The sequence below is a fragment of the Suricata suricatta genome, chromosome 5 (assembly GCF_006229205.1).
Source record: "Suricata suricatta isolate VVHF042 chromosome 5, meerkat_22Aug2017_6uvM2_HiC, whole genome shotgun sequence".
Taxonomy (NCBI): domain Eukaryota; kingdom Metazoa; phylum Chordata; class Mammalia; order Carnivora; family Herpestidae; genus Suricata; species Suricata suricatta.
This window is the reverse complement of record NC_043704.1, coordinates 77,530,236-77,546,420: the sequence shown is the minus strand read 5'-3', so window position 1 is coordinate 77,546,420 and position 16,185 is coordinate 77,530,236. Positions and strand designations below refer to the sequence as shown.

The following is a 16,185-nucleotide window of genomic DNA, read 5'->3' as shown; positions in this document are numbered from 1 at the left end:
TTGATTAAGATGAGAGTAGTGTGCCCATTTCATTCATTTAGCAAGTTGAGTTACAAAAATTCCGTAGCCTTAATTGTATTTTTATTTTTTATTTAAAAATATTTGAGGTTTATTTGATTTATTTTGAGAGAAACAGAAAGTGTGAGCAGCAGTGAGGGACAGAGAGAGAGGGAGAGAGAGAATACCAAGAAGGCTCTGCACTGAAAATGTGGAGCCCTATGTAGGAATCGAACTCACAAACCATGAGATCATGATGAGAGCCAAAATCAAGAGTCAGACACTTAGCCAACTGAGCTACCCAGGTGCCCTACGTTTATTTTTATTTTACTGGGGCTGCTTCTTAGCTTGTGTGTGTGTGTGTGTGTGTGTGCGTGCGTGTGTGCGCACGTGTGTGCATACTTTTGTTCAGATTATTTATATTAAAACTTGACTTTGCCACAGGTTTCTTTCTGTGATTTGAACTCAACAATTTGGACCATATCAGTTTCCATCTGAAGAAATCACTTCTGCATTATTATTAGGAGGTTATTACTACTTTGTTTTCCTTTACTTTTAAGCAACACATATCTTAATCCTAAACTAAATTCCTGTCTTTGCTGGAAATTACCTATATTTTTTAGATGCAGTTCTCCTGGGTCTTTTTTTTTTTAATCTCTTTGTGGCAACTGCTGCGGAGTGATCCAGTTAATGATCGATGGCAGGTTATGTTTTCTTACAAAATCAAACCAGTGGCCTCTGTAGGCCAGAAGATCTGGCTCAGCCACCTGGGTCATAGAGGCACACCTACTTGGTTGCACCACTTTTTAATCGAGTTGTGAATCAGGCTTGGGAAGCTGGAACTAAGTCAGTTTATTGTGTCTGTGACAGTAGGAAGCTCAGGAGCCCAACATTAAGGGGAAAAGAGCCGCTAAATGGGAAAGAGTATCTTTGGGTGTGATTTTTGGCAACAGGGACCTCTCTTTTTCCCTTGCAGAGCATGCAAACAGATTGATTTGCTCTGAGACTAGATTCCTCCCCCTTCTCGGGGTCTGCCTGTGGGAGGGCAGTCTCTTCTATGACACCGGAGCATGTACGCCCTTAAGATAGTGTAAACTTGACTATAACCTTTAACCCCTCTGTTAACCTGGCTTCTGCATGTGAGAATTAAGCGTCATAAGGCCATGACTGCTTCACAGATGGATCTCAAGGATTGAACCAGAATAGTCACCTGGCAAACAGAATTTATGAATACCTATTTATGAATACCTATGTGCACACTGTCTAAGCTGCACAGAGTGCAGAACTAAATTGGACATCACCCTTGCCCTTGAGCTCATATTTTAGTGTGAGATTCATGAAAACAGAACAAAGAATAATGAGATGAGATCTACAATAATGCAGGTATTACCAGGATTGGGTCATTTGGAGCTGAAATCAGTGGATGCCTAGAGTAGACAAGTGATCCACAGATGCCAGTGTGATGCTGGGTACACAGCGTACACTCAAGTATTAAATAGAATGGAGGAAACAAGTTATATCGGTGATAAATAGCTGACCTGTCTTTGCCTGTTGGAGGGAATAGAGGGAATAGAGGAACAAGGGTGCACTGAGCTGCAATGTTGTGAAATATAAGATCTACATGCTCTTAAGCTGCAAAGCATACTACTACCTAATGTTCTTACTACCAAACTCCAAACTACTGAATCCTTCTTAGCCCATTAATAAGACTGTCAATAAAGTACTCAATTCGGACTATTGGAGATAGAAAGATAGACTATTTTAAAGCCAGAGTTTATCATGGGGTTAATTCCACAACATTTTATGTACTCTTTTTTTTTTTAAGTTTATTTGTCTTGAGAGGGAAAGAGAGAGAGAGAGGGAAAACATGTGTATGCATGAGCAGGGGAGGTGGAAAGGGGAGAAGGGGAGAGAGAATCCCCCAAGCAGGCTCCACACCATCAGCCCACAGCCCAATGTGGGGCTTGAACTCATGAACTGTGAGATCATGACCTAAGCTGAAACCAAGAGTTGAGTGCTTAACCAACTGAGCCGCCCATGTACCCCTTAGGTACTCTTCAAGTTGGATTTGGTTTTCTATTTTTGTAGACAATGCCCAGGTTCATCTCCAAACCTTATTTACTAGGTCCTGCCTTTCAATTCTGTGAATGCTTCACTTTCTTCTCCACTCAGGGTGCCTGGGACAAAAAGGATACCAGGAATCATGTTTTCAACTTTATTATTTTTTTAATGTCTTTATTAGTATTATTTTTAGACCAGGGCCTCTTACGCCCTATACATAAAATGAATGGAAATGGTTTCCTAAATACTTTTTCTCCCATGACCTATTGTCACAGAGTGAAAATTACAGCAGTCTGGTGACTTTGGTGCCTGGAGAGCAGCCAGTACATGCTGCTTTGCCAGTTCTGAGAAACACCATCGTCTGTCATACCTACATGATCTCCACCCCTCTCCTGGAGGTGCCAGGGATAGTGATTCTGTGTACAGCTAGGTCGTCAGTTTTTTGTTTTGTTTTAAATATCTGTCTCTCCCTTCATCATTCTGACTTATTTTTTAAAAGTTGCTTTCTTTGTTTCATTTTGTGATAAAGAGCTGTTTTCTGTCCAAGCATACTTTCTCTAAGTTGAGTAGTAAGAGAGTAGTTAGCGTCCGTTAGAAGCCTATGGAGAATCTGAGAATGTCAGGCCAAAAAGGGACTCTAGGAATCCCATTGGAATTGGTCAACCCTTTATTGTTCTTCCAGGGGACTGAGAAACAGAGAGGCTTCAAGGTCACATAGCAAATCATGGGGTGCATAAAGCGAAACTTAAAAAAATATATGTATCATATTTACATACACCATTTTCTTTCTTTCTTTCTTTTTTTTTGTACTTCGGATGTAGACATAGTACAAGTGTGAATAATGTAGAAGAAAGAATGAGTGGAACAGGGCTCTAGGAATGTTTAGTTCATCCACCACAGTCTCTGAAGTAAAGGTGATGTAGATACTATAGAGGGAGATTCATGGATGGGATCATGGATATTTACCCAAAGTAACAAACATGTGAATTCTCCATCCTATTTCCTGGAGCTGTACTGGGTTTACTAGTTGAACACATATCCTGTAACTAATGGTGAGTGCAGACCAATGAGTTGAAACCCTAAAAGGGCTTTGGAATTCTCTGAGAATCTGAATTAAAATAGGCAAAATATGATTATGCCCTGGAGTTCATCCAGGACTCCAGAATAAATACACCTCCTTTTTAATTTTGCCTACGGATTTTTTTTCCTGGAAAGGGTGGAGAGAATTTACGTAAGAAAGAAGGCTGAGTTGCCTCAAAGTACAGCCTCCAGGGAGGATGAGGCATCCACCACCCAACCTAATATTCCTACTGAGGAGAGAAAAATAGAGGAACTAAAAGTGAAGTCTAAAATCTCTATGGTTGGAAAGTTGATAGAAATCAACTGATCTATAGAATCAAGTGCCTCACAGGTTTTTTAGGAAGGAAATGCCATAATGAAAAGATGTGAGATACAAAGTTGATAGGGAAATTGTTTGTCTTCATCAATAGTAAAATTCAGATTATAGTTAAATAGACAGACACAAACTCCAAGGAAACTAGAATCATAATAATGTAGGATGACAAATATATAACAAAACTAAGTCCAATGAACAGATCGGAAACTGCAAAATGGGTAGGGAAATGTCTTGTTTTATATAATATAATCAATCTACTGTTAGAGCTAGAACTTAACCCAACATCCATGACTCTTGGGATAATACCCTTTCATGCATGATTCTTAAAGGCAAGATGGGGAGCCTTTCTAGGGTTTTGGGTAGGGAAAATTATTTAAAAGCTGGTATTGTGTTGGAATATATCTCAGTATTGAACCAGAAAGAAGGTGATATTTAATGCAATTGGCATGAATGAATATTTGTTCATAATCTGTCCTTTCAAAAAAACAGGACTTACTTAAAATCACAGAGGTGAGACTTAAACCCCAGGCTTCTGCTGGTGATCCCAGAGCTCTTTCCACTATTTCAAGCTGGCAATTGACTGTAGTCAAGTTACTCTGGAAGCACCCATTTGAGGCTATGACAGGAAAAGAAAGAAAGAAAGTCTGATTAAAATGATCTATTGAAACACTAAGAAATCTAGTATGTATGGAAATAAGACTATATGGAGGACATTCAGTAGCCATGTCCAAAACTACAGATATGAATAAAAGAATAAAATTGTACTGAAACCTAGATAGACCCTAATGTAAACTAACTACTGCCATAGAATTGGTTAGGAAGTTAAATGTTATAATATGTCATGATATTTTGATTTTATAGATGAAGAGTCAAAACACCTAAGTAAGCCAGTATTCAAATACAACTTTGTTTGATTTAAAGACTTGCACTCTCCAAAGTAGAGCAATCAATGGGGATGGAGATGAATATGTTCATTTCAATGAATAATGTATAATAGCAATAGAAGGAAGTTAATTTTGTTCTTTGTATTTTTTCTGTAGCATACTAAAGAAGTTTAAATAATAGTAGCTGCTAACGTCAAAGACACTGCAATAGGGTGACTCTGTTTTATATAGTTGGTCTAGAGATAAATTGGTATAATGTCCAGAAATCAATGTAGTAGTATTTATTGGCCTTTAGAACATTGAATGTCTTTTCATTGAATAATTCAGCTTCTAATAATGAATATTAGTTCATAGTGTAGTACTTTTTGCTTTGTAGTGTTAAAGAAGAATAGAAGCAAATGAATGCCCAGTTAATGTGAAATGACAAAATTAATTCAACAAGACTATGCAGCCATTTTAAAAGTGTTTAAAACAATACATTATGACTTGAGTATTCATTCATATTGACAAATTAACTTCTAAAAATAGGCAGACACATATGTTTACACAGGCCCATATATGTATAATTAACAAATATATCTTTAATGTATATGTATGCAATTAATATGTACAGAGTTGTATAGAGTATTGGTATCTATGGATGAGAATAATACCAAACTTTAAACAATTGTCACCTCTAAGTTCTGGGACTAATGACATAAAAGAAGTAATTTTTATGTAATAAAATAATCAAAGTTTTATTTTAATATGTATAATACTAAAAAAAAAACAAACTTGGAAAACATATGACAAAAAATGTTAAGGAGTTAATATATTATTAATAAGGAAAACACTAGTGCTCCAGTGGGGTAGGACTTGGAGGGAAAGCAAAAGACATTAACACATCATTTAAGGAAGAAATACAAAGGGCTAATAAATATATTGAAATATATTTAATCTTGGCCATAAGATAAAGGATTGGTATTAGAATAAGAAAGTACTTCTTTTTTGTTTGTAAAATTGAAAAAGATAATGCTCAGAATTATGGTCCTTATTCTCATACAAGTACAGTTGATGTCACCTTTTTGGAAAACAATGTGATTCTATACCCATCAAGTGACTTAAGTTCATAACCTTTGACCCAGTACTTATTTTTAAAGTTTATTGATTTATTTTGAGAGAGAGGGAGAGAGAAAGAGAGAGAGCAAGCAGAAGAGGGGCAGAGAGGGAGAGGGAGAAAGAGAATCCCAAGCAGGTTCTATGCTGTTAGTGCAGAGCCCAATTTATTACATAAATTATTACATATACCGGGAGATCAACCTGTTCCAAAACCAAGAGTCACATGTTTAACTAACTGAGCCACCCAGGTGCCCCAAACCAGTACTTTTAATTTTAGAAATACTTAATATGGGAAAATGCTCCTAATACTATGATACATAATATACATATATGATGTATATCTATATAGGTATTCCATATGTGCTCTCTCTATATATTCTATATATGATTCTAGCTTTGTTTATAAAATACATACATAAGCAGAGAAAGAAGGTCATGGAAACTCTTAATAATTCTCTCTGAGAAGTATGGTTACAGATGTTATTTAAATTTAATTTTTATTTTTCATTTTTTACTTCTAAATATCACATTATTTTTCTAATCTCAAAATTTTAAATGCAGATTAAAGATAGTGCTAGGAGAGATGATCTTATCTCTGTGCATTTGTACATCTATTTACCTGAACTGTTTTGGAACCCTTCCAAAGTAAGGCACTATCTAAATTGGGGAAAGGGGTGCCTGGGTGGCTCATTTGGTTAAGCGGGTGACTTTGATTCAGGTCATGATCTCGCAGTTTGTGAGTTCAAGCCCTGCATCGGGCTCTGTGGTGATAGCTCAGAGCCTGGAACCTGCTTTGGATTCTGTGTCTCCCTCTCTCTCTCTCTCTGCCCCTTCCTTGCTCACACTGTCTCTCTGTCTTTCAAAAATAAATAAACTTTGGGGTGCCTGGGTGGCTCAGTCAGTTGAGCATCCAGCTTCTGCTCGGGTCATGATCTCACGGTTCGTGGGTTCGAGCCCTGCATCGGGCTCTGTGCTGACAGCTCAGAGCCTGGAGCCTGCTTCGAATTCTGTGTCTCCCTCTCTCCCTGACCCTCCCCTGCTCTCACTGTCTCTCTCTGTCTCTCAAAAAAGAAAAAAAGCACACAAAAATAAATAAACTTAAAAAAAATATTTAAAAAATATATTGGTGGAGGCAGTTAACAATACTGTTATTATTATAATAATAGAATGGCACATCTGGTAAAGGAACTATGAATGTGACATTGAAGGAGGGATAAAATATTAGGATGGGAGGAGGTATGAAGACATAATCTTCTCAAACAGCACAGGGTTTGCGTGGATTTGGGGGCCAAAGTATACAGGTTCTAATCTTGATTTCATCAGTTAGTATTTGTATTTTAATGTCTTCATCTTCATCTGTGAGATAGCAATAATAACAGTCCTAAATGATAATTTTGTATGAGAATTAAACAAATTTGATATATATAAAGTGCTTTGAAGACTACCTGCCCAATTAAAAGTACAAATACAGTGTCACCATTTTACCTTCTACTTGACAGTTTACAAAAATAAAGTGTTATAACCTGAGTACATCTCTGAGATTTAGGACAGATCTTGGCTCTCTCTCTACGCCTGTAAGACTCCTTTATCAGAGTCTAACTAGTGACCCTAAAATGGATGTGATCTTATATCTTGGTTTGGAATTTAGCCAAAGAATAAGGAGAACATTGATTTGGTGAATTAATTAAATGACTTTCAAGAGCTTCTACAAAAGCTAATTCTTCTCACCTATCCAGAGCAGGAGGAGAATGAAGTCACTTAGGAAGGATAAGATCACTGAAAGTGACTTGGTGTATTCTGTGTTGACCATCCTTCATGGCGGCTGGTATTGAAATGATCTAATTGATTTTGATCTGTAGCAGCTTGGAAAGTCCCAACATTTCTTAGCTTTCACACATGCTCTATAAAACCCCAATCTTTTTTAACTATTGCAGTTTTATTATTCTGACAATTTTCCTTTTGACAAACAATTACTAAGAACTTGAGGTACTATACTTGGATGAAAAGCATCATTTTTTTTCTATTTTCAGTTTTAATTAGATACTGTGTATTGATTCCCATAGGAAATGCCCCTGTGTCCTAGGAAATACCTTGAGTAAAAGAATCTACTGTTTATCCTTCTAATTCTTTCTTAAGGAATTAAACTGTTCAATTGAGCTTATATTCATCAAGCTTTTGGACCTTTCATGTAATATAATGAACAAATGTACTCCAACCTCAAAGTTCACACCCACTGGGGGAGATAGACAAGTATACACATTTTTGTATTGTAAGATAGTATTTTATTACTGTTTAATACCTACTTTTATAAAGTAAGAGATTTAACTTTAGGGAATTGGAGAATTTGTCATAAAGGTGGCATTTAGAGAAGATTAAAATGTATTAATTGATCAGATAAAGAAATGAAGGCATTCCAGACTGAGGAGCCAGACTGCACAGAGGGGCAGAATGGTCAGCTGGGGCCAGCATGTGGCAAGCAGAATGGATTATATGGAAAGGGAGGCTAAGAGGATCTCTTGGAGCCAGACTGTAAAGGGCCCTGAGTGTTTGTGCAAGTACAGCTGACCCTTGAACAACATGAGGATAAGAGGCGCCGGCCCCCTAGTCCTTGGAAATGTGCTTATAACTTTTGGCCCCCTTACAACTTAACTACCAATAGCCTCCAGTTGACTGGAAGCCTTACTGATAACGTGACAGTTGATGAACACATATTTTGTATGTTATATGCATTATATGCCATATTCTTACAATAAAGTAAGCTATAGAAAATAAAATGTTATTAAGAAAATCATAAGGAATAGAAAGTACATTTAGTATAGTATACTGTAAAACAATGTGCCAATAAGTGTACTTGTGTAGTTCAAACCCATGTTCAAGGTTCAACTGCAGTTTGTTTTGTCCCACTGGCATAGGGGCATCCTTAGAAGTGACATGGTGAGAGTTGTTGGTTAGGAAAGATAAAGTGAATGGGAGGGGGGCTCTAAAGGGAAGGGGGAAAGTAGGAACATTGCTAGATATTCATGTTTCTACCTCATTCAGGTTGATTTGTCATTAAAGCATAAAAAGCTTGATATGTTTAAAATCAGAATAGTTTGAATAATCTTTCTTGGAGTCGCAGGTGTTCCTATAAAAACAAGTCATCAATCTGTGTTTACTTTAATAAATGTCTACTTAATCCTGGCCAAATTTACCCACACCTCTTTCACTTCTCTTTTGTCCCAATTCAATAGAACTAAGGTCTTCATGAAGGAACCCACTACAACACCAATCTCCAATCTGTGGCTTCATGAAACCTAAGTATTTCTCTACTCTCTACACCTATCTACCTCCAACCATTGGGGGCAGACATAAATCTAGGAACACGAAATTGCTTCCTTTTTTTTTTTTTCTTTTTACTTTTTAGAATGTTGCAGGCACCATGTTATTCCCTACTCAGCTTCACACAGAATGGATTAAGAACTTCAAAAATTTGTTTTAAGTGGGTCAAGGATTGATACAATTGCTTCCATAGAGATGTAAAATGGAGCCATTGCTATGTGGTATATTATAAAGATTACATGTCAAATCAGAAAGAAAAAACATTGGATAAAAGGATAAAGATAAGTTATCTATTCTGGGAAGGAGAAGATCTTCATTTGTTTCTCATACCAATATAAATTCCAAAGGGTTAAAAGATTTGCATGTGAAAAACATGTCAAAAGCCATAATAATATGAGATAATATGGTTGCAGAATTTTATAATGTCAGGCTGGAAAAGACCTCTCAAGCTCTGTTTGAAAAATAGTAAGTTGTAAGGGAAAAATGATAAGTCTGACTGTAGAAAAATTAGGTTTCTTCTACACCAGAAAGCAACCCATAAAACCACATATAAGTTTGCAAGACCAGACACACACCAACGCACAGAAGAAAAGTATTTCCAGTGTTTATGATAAAGGGTTATTATCTGTAATATACAAAGAGCTCCTGTATAAATAACTGTTAAGGAGGATTGTGTCAACAGTATGTTAACAGTAGTATTTCAGGGAAGGATACATGTTGACCCTACGTCTTGTGTGACTTCTCTTCCCAATGCCCCGGATTTACAACAGTGACATTTTCACCAAGGAAGAGCACTCACCCCTCATTCTGAGGTCAAGAATCTTTGAAGAATCTGAATGAAATCCCTGAGAATGGAAAGTTGTGAGATCTAAATACAATTGGTCTGACTTCTGAGGACTTGGGAAACCCACGTCAAGCCTTTGAGTGTGTTTATTTATCTGCAAAATGGGGATAATAATACTTATATACATCACTAAGTCATTAGGAAAATTAATGCACATTACTAAACTTTGAGATCCAGGGATAAGCATTGTTGCCTGGGGAGTGCAGGGAATTGTTGCTTCTCTCTAACCTCCTGCATAAGGAAACTAATTCTGAAATCAAACATCAGAGGCACTTTAGTTAACTCTTTTATGGAAATGATTGTGCTAAGTTCAAATTCAGATGAGCTGGTAACTATTAGCTAACTTTTTTTTTTTTATCATGAGGCTACTTAAAGCTAAAAACATCTATTCCCTCCCCCGCCCCACACACACATCTTTTTCTTTAGGTCATTTAAGCATCTTAGTGCCTGGACAACTTGACTGCAGTTACACAGTTTGGAGATGAGCAGATTGTTGTATAAAATATCCAACTAAAATAAGAAGAATGCAAATAATCCTCCAAATCACTTACTTAGATTCTAGACAGAGACTCTTATCTTTGTAATGGTCTTTAGAAATCATTTCGTTCTGCCCCTCATTTCACAAATGAGGAGCCTGAATCCAGAGTGGTTAAGTGACCTGCCCCAAAGGCACAGAGCTAACTACAGACCGAGCTGGATTACAGCCTGTATCTCCTAGTTACTCCTGTAACCCCCAGTCTTGTGCTCTTTCCCCTCAGCTACCCAAAGCACCCAAATAGCCGTGGCAGATAGAGAGATAAGATACACCTGTCTTAGATTCTGTCCAGAATCTTAGCAGCTATGTTAGATACAAACCATCCTCCTCAGACTCGATTATCCTGAAGGCTGAGGCAGTCAATAGAAAGAATTTGACATTTCAATCCATCAACTCCTGCTGGGAATCTTTTGACTTTGTAAAAGATGACATTTGTTTACATTTAGATAGAATATCATCAGGGTTCAAATAGTTACGCTACCCGAGTATTGTAAAAAATGATCCAATATTGACTTTCTGAGCAGTTATCCTTAATGGCATTTACTTTAGAGCATTGATTGCCAAGCCTGACTCATTCAGAAATGTCTCATGAGCTGCAAAAGGTACAGCTGTAGAGGCCACATCCCTGCAGAGTCTGATTCAGTAGCTCTGGGACCAGGTCCACAAATCTGTTTTTAAGAAGCACTCTGGATGATTCTCAGGGTCAGCAAGGTTTTTTTTTTTAACTACTGAATAGAGCACAGATTAAGGAAGCAACAATCTGCTCTTCACTATTGACCCTGAAGCTGTCAGTGGGTATACAATTTAAATACATGGCACAAATAATTATAATTGCATTTTGTAAGTAATTTCTTCTCTCTCTGTCTCTCTCTTTATTTATTTATTTATTTATTTTTCCTTGTACCCAGAGCTCATATGGTTAATGTCAGGTAGTAAGAAGTCATTTTTCCCAAGATTTCAGAGAAAAAAATGAACATTATATCTGACATGAATTTGTAGTGTCGCAGAGTGTTGTCGTATTCTTGGACACTTGAGATCAAATGATGTTATTGAATATGTTTTTCAAAAAAAGAAGTATTGCTACTAGTGACTTAGGGCTTTAAAATAAGTATGCCAGTAATCACATCATCCTTTATGTGCATACATTTAGTGGGTGCAAAACAGGAGTAAAAAGGAGGCCATTCTAAGGTCATGAATATATTTGCAAGCTTTATTTCTAAACTTTATACACTGATGTAGCCTGGCTTCTGATTTTCTGTTAGTCTTCTTACCTTTTAAATTTTATATTTTTAATGTTTATTTATTTATTTTTGAGAGAGAGAGAGTGAGCGAGAGAGTGTGAGCATGAGCAGTAGAGGGGCAGAGAGAGACGGAGAGAGAGAGAATCAGAAGCAGGCTCTGCACTGTCAGCACAGTGCAGATGCAGGGCTTGAACTCATAAGCCGGGAGATCATGACCTGAGCCGAAATCAAGAACCCAATGTTTAACTGACTCAGATGCTCAACTACCCCTAAATTTTAGAAAAAATCTAACTATCTACTTCTAGCTGTCTTGCCAGTTGTACCATTCAGGCAGGGTAAAGAGAGACATGGCTTTTCAAGTGAGGGGTGGCGAGTGATGTTTTGATATAAATCTAACTGAATTACATAGAACACTCAGCACTAACAAGAATATCCTAGTGAATCAAACAATAATCATGAGGGTGCACTTCATTCTCATTATATTAGGGTAACCAATGTTAGGCCAGATTCTACAATACTGTTTTTATGTATTTATATAAATATATTTTAAGGAAAACCTAACTCGTTTCTCACTCATTAAGCTTTACTCTTTCTACTTGTAATTTATTAACTGTTTATAGAAAAAATATTATCTTTGAGCATTAACAAAAACTAGATACAATAGAAAAAATAAATATTTGAATAGATAAGCTATTGTATTGATTCGATGTCCCAAGAAATAATGATAGAAAGGAGCAGTACTTCTTTTAAGAGCTTAAAAAAAATGGGCACTTTTCCCAGGATTTCTATTTCCTGTTCATAATATGGATGTTTGTTTTTACAAGTTAACGGGACCAAACGGTTTAAATTGTTCTTTAACTATACTCTGAAAAATCCAATGGCTTATGTTGGCATAACTTTGAATTAAACCATTTCTCTGTGGAGAATAAGTTGAAAACTTTCTAGCTATCAGGCAGTGGATTTTTTTTTTTATATTGTGGAAATACAACCATGGATTTGAGTATTTCTTCCTAATTCCTAACTTCGTGTAGTCATTCTTAAAACTCCAATCTAGTTTAAAAAAAAAAAAGCCTTCCAAAAGCTTTCCCTGAAGTTTTACTTTTCAGTTGCAAAGTGTAAAATAACCTTCTGAAATACCTTCTCTAAGTCCTGGTTGGTGGTAAGGGTTTGTGGTTTGTTGGGGGGATTTTGTTTTGTTTTCAGGAGAGAGTGCACTTTCTTAGGGAAGAGACAAGGGAAAGTTTTACCTGTCTCTCTCCTGTTTTTTTTTCTTCTTCTTTCTTTCTTTTTTTTTTAAAGATTGGTGATAAGGAATTCTAACTACTTAATGAGATGGGAGAGGCCTCACTCCATTGGAGTGAGGACTCCAGGTGGAAGTTGATGGATTGGACAGGTAAAGACAGGAGTCCCGCCCCTCATGCCTATAGTTGGGTATATATTAGGGAACCTAAAATTATGTACAGAGAGAGAAGAGAAAGAGGGACTTGAGTTCTGTTATCTTCTTAGTAGATTTCTATTGTCAGGGTCTCAGAGGGGGTGGGGGGGTTGGCAAAATCCTGGAGCCAGAAGAGAAGACAGCAGCATTGATCAATCTTACTGCTAACATGTTGTACCTGGAAAACAATGCCCAGACTCAATTTAGTGAGGTAAGGATTTTAGATTTTAGCACTCCATTTAGAGATGCTTTTTTCATTTTTTATTTTTAAACAAAAGCTTACATATTTGTGGTTCTTGGTCACCCTATGTAATGGTTTTGCAAATCGTGTATAGGAATCTCCTTTTCTTGGTGAATGTTTTCTGTGGTGACTGTAAGATTTTTTTTCCTTTAAGTGGGAGATGAAATAATCGGAGAAAAGACAAAAGAGAATTTTCTGGGTGACGTTATGTATTTGAAGAAACCCAATATTCTGGAGTTTGTAAAAATCCCTTTTTGGAAGAACAGACAGGGAGAGCAGCTCCCATTCGTGTGCTCACATACCAGTGAGACAAATTAGTTGACTGTGTCTTAACTCAGTTAAGGTCTCAGTTCTATCTCCAGACTTCATCCTAAAAGCAAATGAAGCTTTTTCAAAATAATCCAGGTGAGATTTTTTTTAAGACATCTTCGTTTTTAGTTCTATCAATCCAGAGGCCCACCTAAAATCTTTAGGGGACTTCATTAATGTTCTTCTTGCCTGGTGACTGACTTAAGACTTCCATTGTGTAATGACTAAGTTATTTGGGGGGGATGCATGATTAAATATTTGTACATGCGTACATGGCAAACGTGTATCATAGCATATAGCATTTTATGTAAGGAACTGATTGGAATTGATGATTTGCCTCTCTGATCTCTCCTCAAACTTGTCTCAGGGATTTAAATCACTGGGCAAATGGATACAGGGGGGAAAAAAAAAGCACCTAACTCCTGAAGAGACTGTAAGGCTTTGAGGAAGTTTCCTAAGGTTGAGGGAGGTCTAACAACAATATTAGTTTACATTCCTCAGAATAGGGCAGCTGTGTTGACACTAATCAGTTTGGGGGGGGGGAGTGGGTGGTGAGCGTGAGTTCAGTGTTTCAGATGAAAATGCTTGCAGGTGAATGCTTGGAAAAGTAGACTGGAGTACTCAAACTGAGCTTCTTAAAAATCAAAACAAAGTGCATAGGACTTGGGTGCGCACTGCGAAAGGAAGAGTTGTGCAAAGGTCAGCAAAGCAGGGCCTGCGTTGTCATATTGACCGTGCTATTGTCTAGACACCTGAACTGTGTAAATATAGCAGGGGAAATATCGAGTTATCTACAGAAGGAAAAGGAAGTGCCTATTTTCTTTTAAAATGTTCAAGCAGGCTTGCTCGTCCTCGGTGGAGAAACTTGAGTTTCTTGTTTGGCTTCAACATTGAAAGTTAGCTTAAAATGTTACCACATAGTTAACAAGAAAATGGAGGTGACTGTAAAGATTGCCTTGTTTCCATTTGATCCCACATTGGCGAGGTTTCATCACTAAATAAGTGGTCTGCCGATCATATCGGTTGCATCATATCTTTGTGTTTGTTAATGAGCTATTTCACACACATATTTATAAGCAGGCTGGGATCTGACTTTGGGTCCAAGTAGAAAAGGGTAGAAAGAAAAGGTGATTTAGAGATATCTGTAACAAAAGTATGAAGATGCAGAGTGGAAAGTAATGATTTTTTCTCGTGAAGGAAAAAAACTACGTAAATGTTGTGCATAGAAGATAAGCTGCAGAATGATTGCCTTTTATGGAGGCAAAAGAGTCATGCCACTTGTGAGAGGGTAGCACCCTTATCATATGAGAAAATACTTTTCCATGGGTTTGCACTTTTCAAAAATTGGGGTGAATGTGTATAGTCAGATGCTGATGTCTGTTGTCTCTTAGAATGCGTTTAATATGTACAGAGGATATGTACGAAAAAATATGGCTGAATCTTCTCTAACTTCCCACCTCTTTTTGTATATTGTCATTGTGAATTGTATATCCTTCCACTAATATGGGTATTATGCATAATTTTTATAGCTTGATTTTCATTCTATCGCTTAAGCACAGCTTTCTTTGCTGTAGAGTGTTAGGTTTTAATAGCTAGTCCTCTATAAAAATGCAGTTCTATATCTGACTCTACAAAATATCTGGACCGCATGGCCCTGAGAATCTGGGAATTTAATATAAAAGTTGTAGCATTTTATAATTTAACTTAAGATAATGTTTCTTAGTAACCCTTGATACAGAAAGAGTGATCTATTAAAACACAAAAGTTGTTAAAAATTGGGTAGATTAAGAATAAAAGGCATCTAGCTCCCCATGAGAATGAAAATTACTTTGAAACAATAGCCCATTCTCTAACTTCAAGTAGTTTTTAAAATTAATTTGCTAGTAGCTTCTTTGGGTTGATAAAAACAATGTAAAAACACTTCTTCCTCTGTCCCCATTTTCACAACTTTCCAATATTTTTCCTCCAAGCAGAGCTAGAGTTTGGGAAACTTGTTAGTGAACAGGAAAAGGTCTGGAAGGAAGGGAGGACGTGGGCAGGAAGTAACAGGCAGAACTGAAGTTCCACTCTTGGGTTACAAAGGAAAGAGGCTTCAAGGAAACACCACGCCCGTGTGTCAGGCATAGTATGACTGGTCTCGGTCTCAGAGAGAGAGTCTCAAAAGAAGAGAAATTCTTTACAAATTAAGTTTTAGTTCAACTTTCTTGCCCCCCCCCCCCCCAAAAAAAAAAAAAAACACTGGGCTGCGTGTGTATGCTTGCATGTATGTGCAGCAGGAGAAAGCAAGAGAGAGAAACAGAGATTTCCAAACTCCTCCTTAGAAGGACATTTAGGATTATTTTTATTAAAAATGTCTATCTGGGTTCCTGTATGAAGATGGAAGGGTACTTTAGTGAATGGATTCCAGTATTCTAGAATTAAATGGGATTTCAAGGCTCCTATAGAGAAACACACCATTTTATAAATCAAGGCTAATGATCTCTCTCTCTCTCTCTCTCTCTGTCTCTCTGTCTCTCTCTCTCTCTCTCTCTGTCTCTGCAGTACAGAGAGATATAGGTGGATAAGTGATTCCTACTGATTTAATTTAACCTTTTTCTCTTTCATACCAAGAGAGATAGAATGCATTCTGAAAAGAGATTTTGTGATTCATTAAGTAAATGCTCCAAAAAAGTTTCCTTAAAGAACTGATGAGCAAATCTACTGGAGAGAAAGACGAGAAGTTTGAAGGCAGTAGTAGGTGATCTCAGAATTCAGGACATTGCCGTTTAATTGACATCTGGGCCCACATGGTCAAGGGAAAAAGTCTTTCCTACCCTAATACTGTCT

At 37.1% G+C, this 16,185-nt stretch overlaps 1 protein-coding gene and 1 long non-coding RNA gene across 5 annotated transcripts in view; one reads left to right on the top strand and one right to left on the bottom strand.

Annotated features, from left to right (window-relative positions):
• The window catches only part of TP63 (tumor protein p63), a 222,147-nt gene that overhangs the window by 113,769 nt on the left and 92,193 nt on the right, over positions 1-16,185 (top strand). The gene's annotated exons all lie outside the window — the stretch shown is intronic.
• LOC115291893 overlaps positions 1-16,185 on the bottom strand; it is a 39,380-nt gene that overhangs the window by 11,863 nt on the left and 11,332 nt on the right. Inside the window, exon 2 of the long non-coding RNA XR_003908712.1 lies at positions 3,951-4,070. This is a non-coding gene — a long non-coding RNA (uncharacterized LOC115291893). The remainder of the gene's footprint in view (positions 1-3,950; positions 4,071-16,185) is intronic.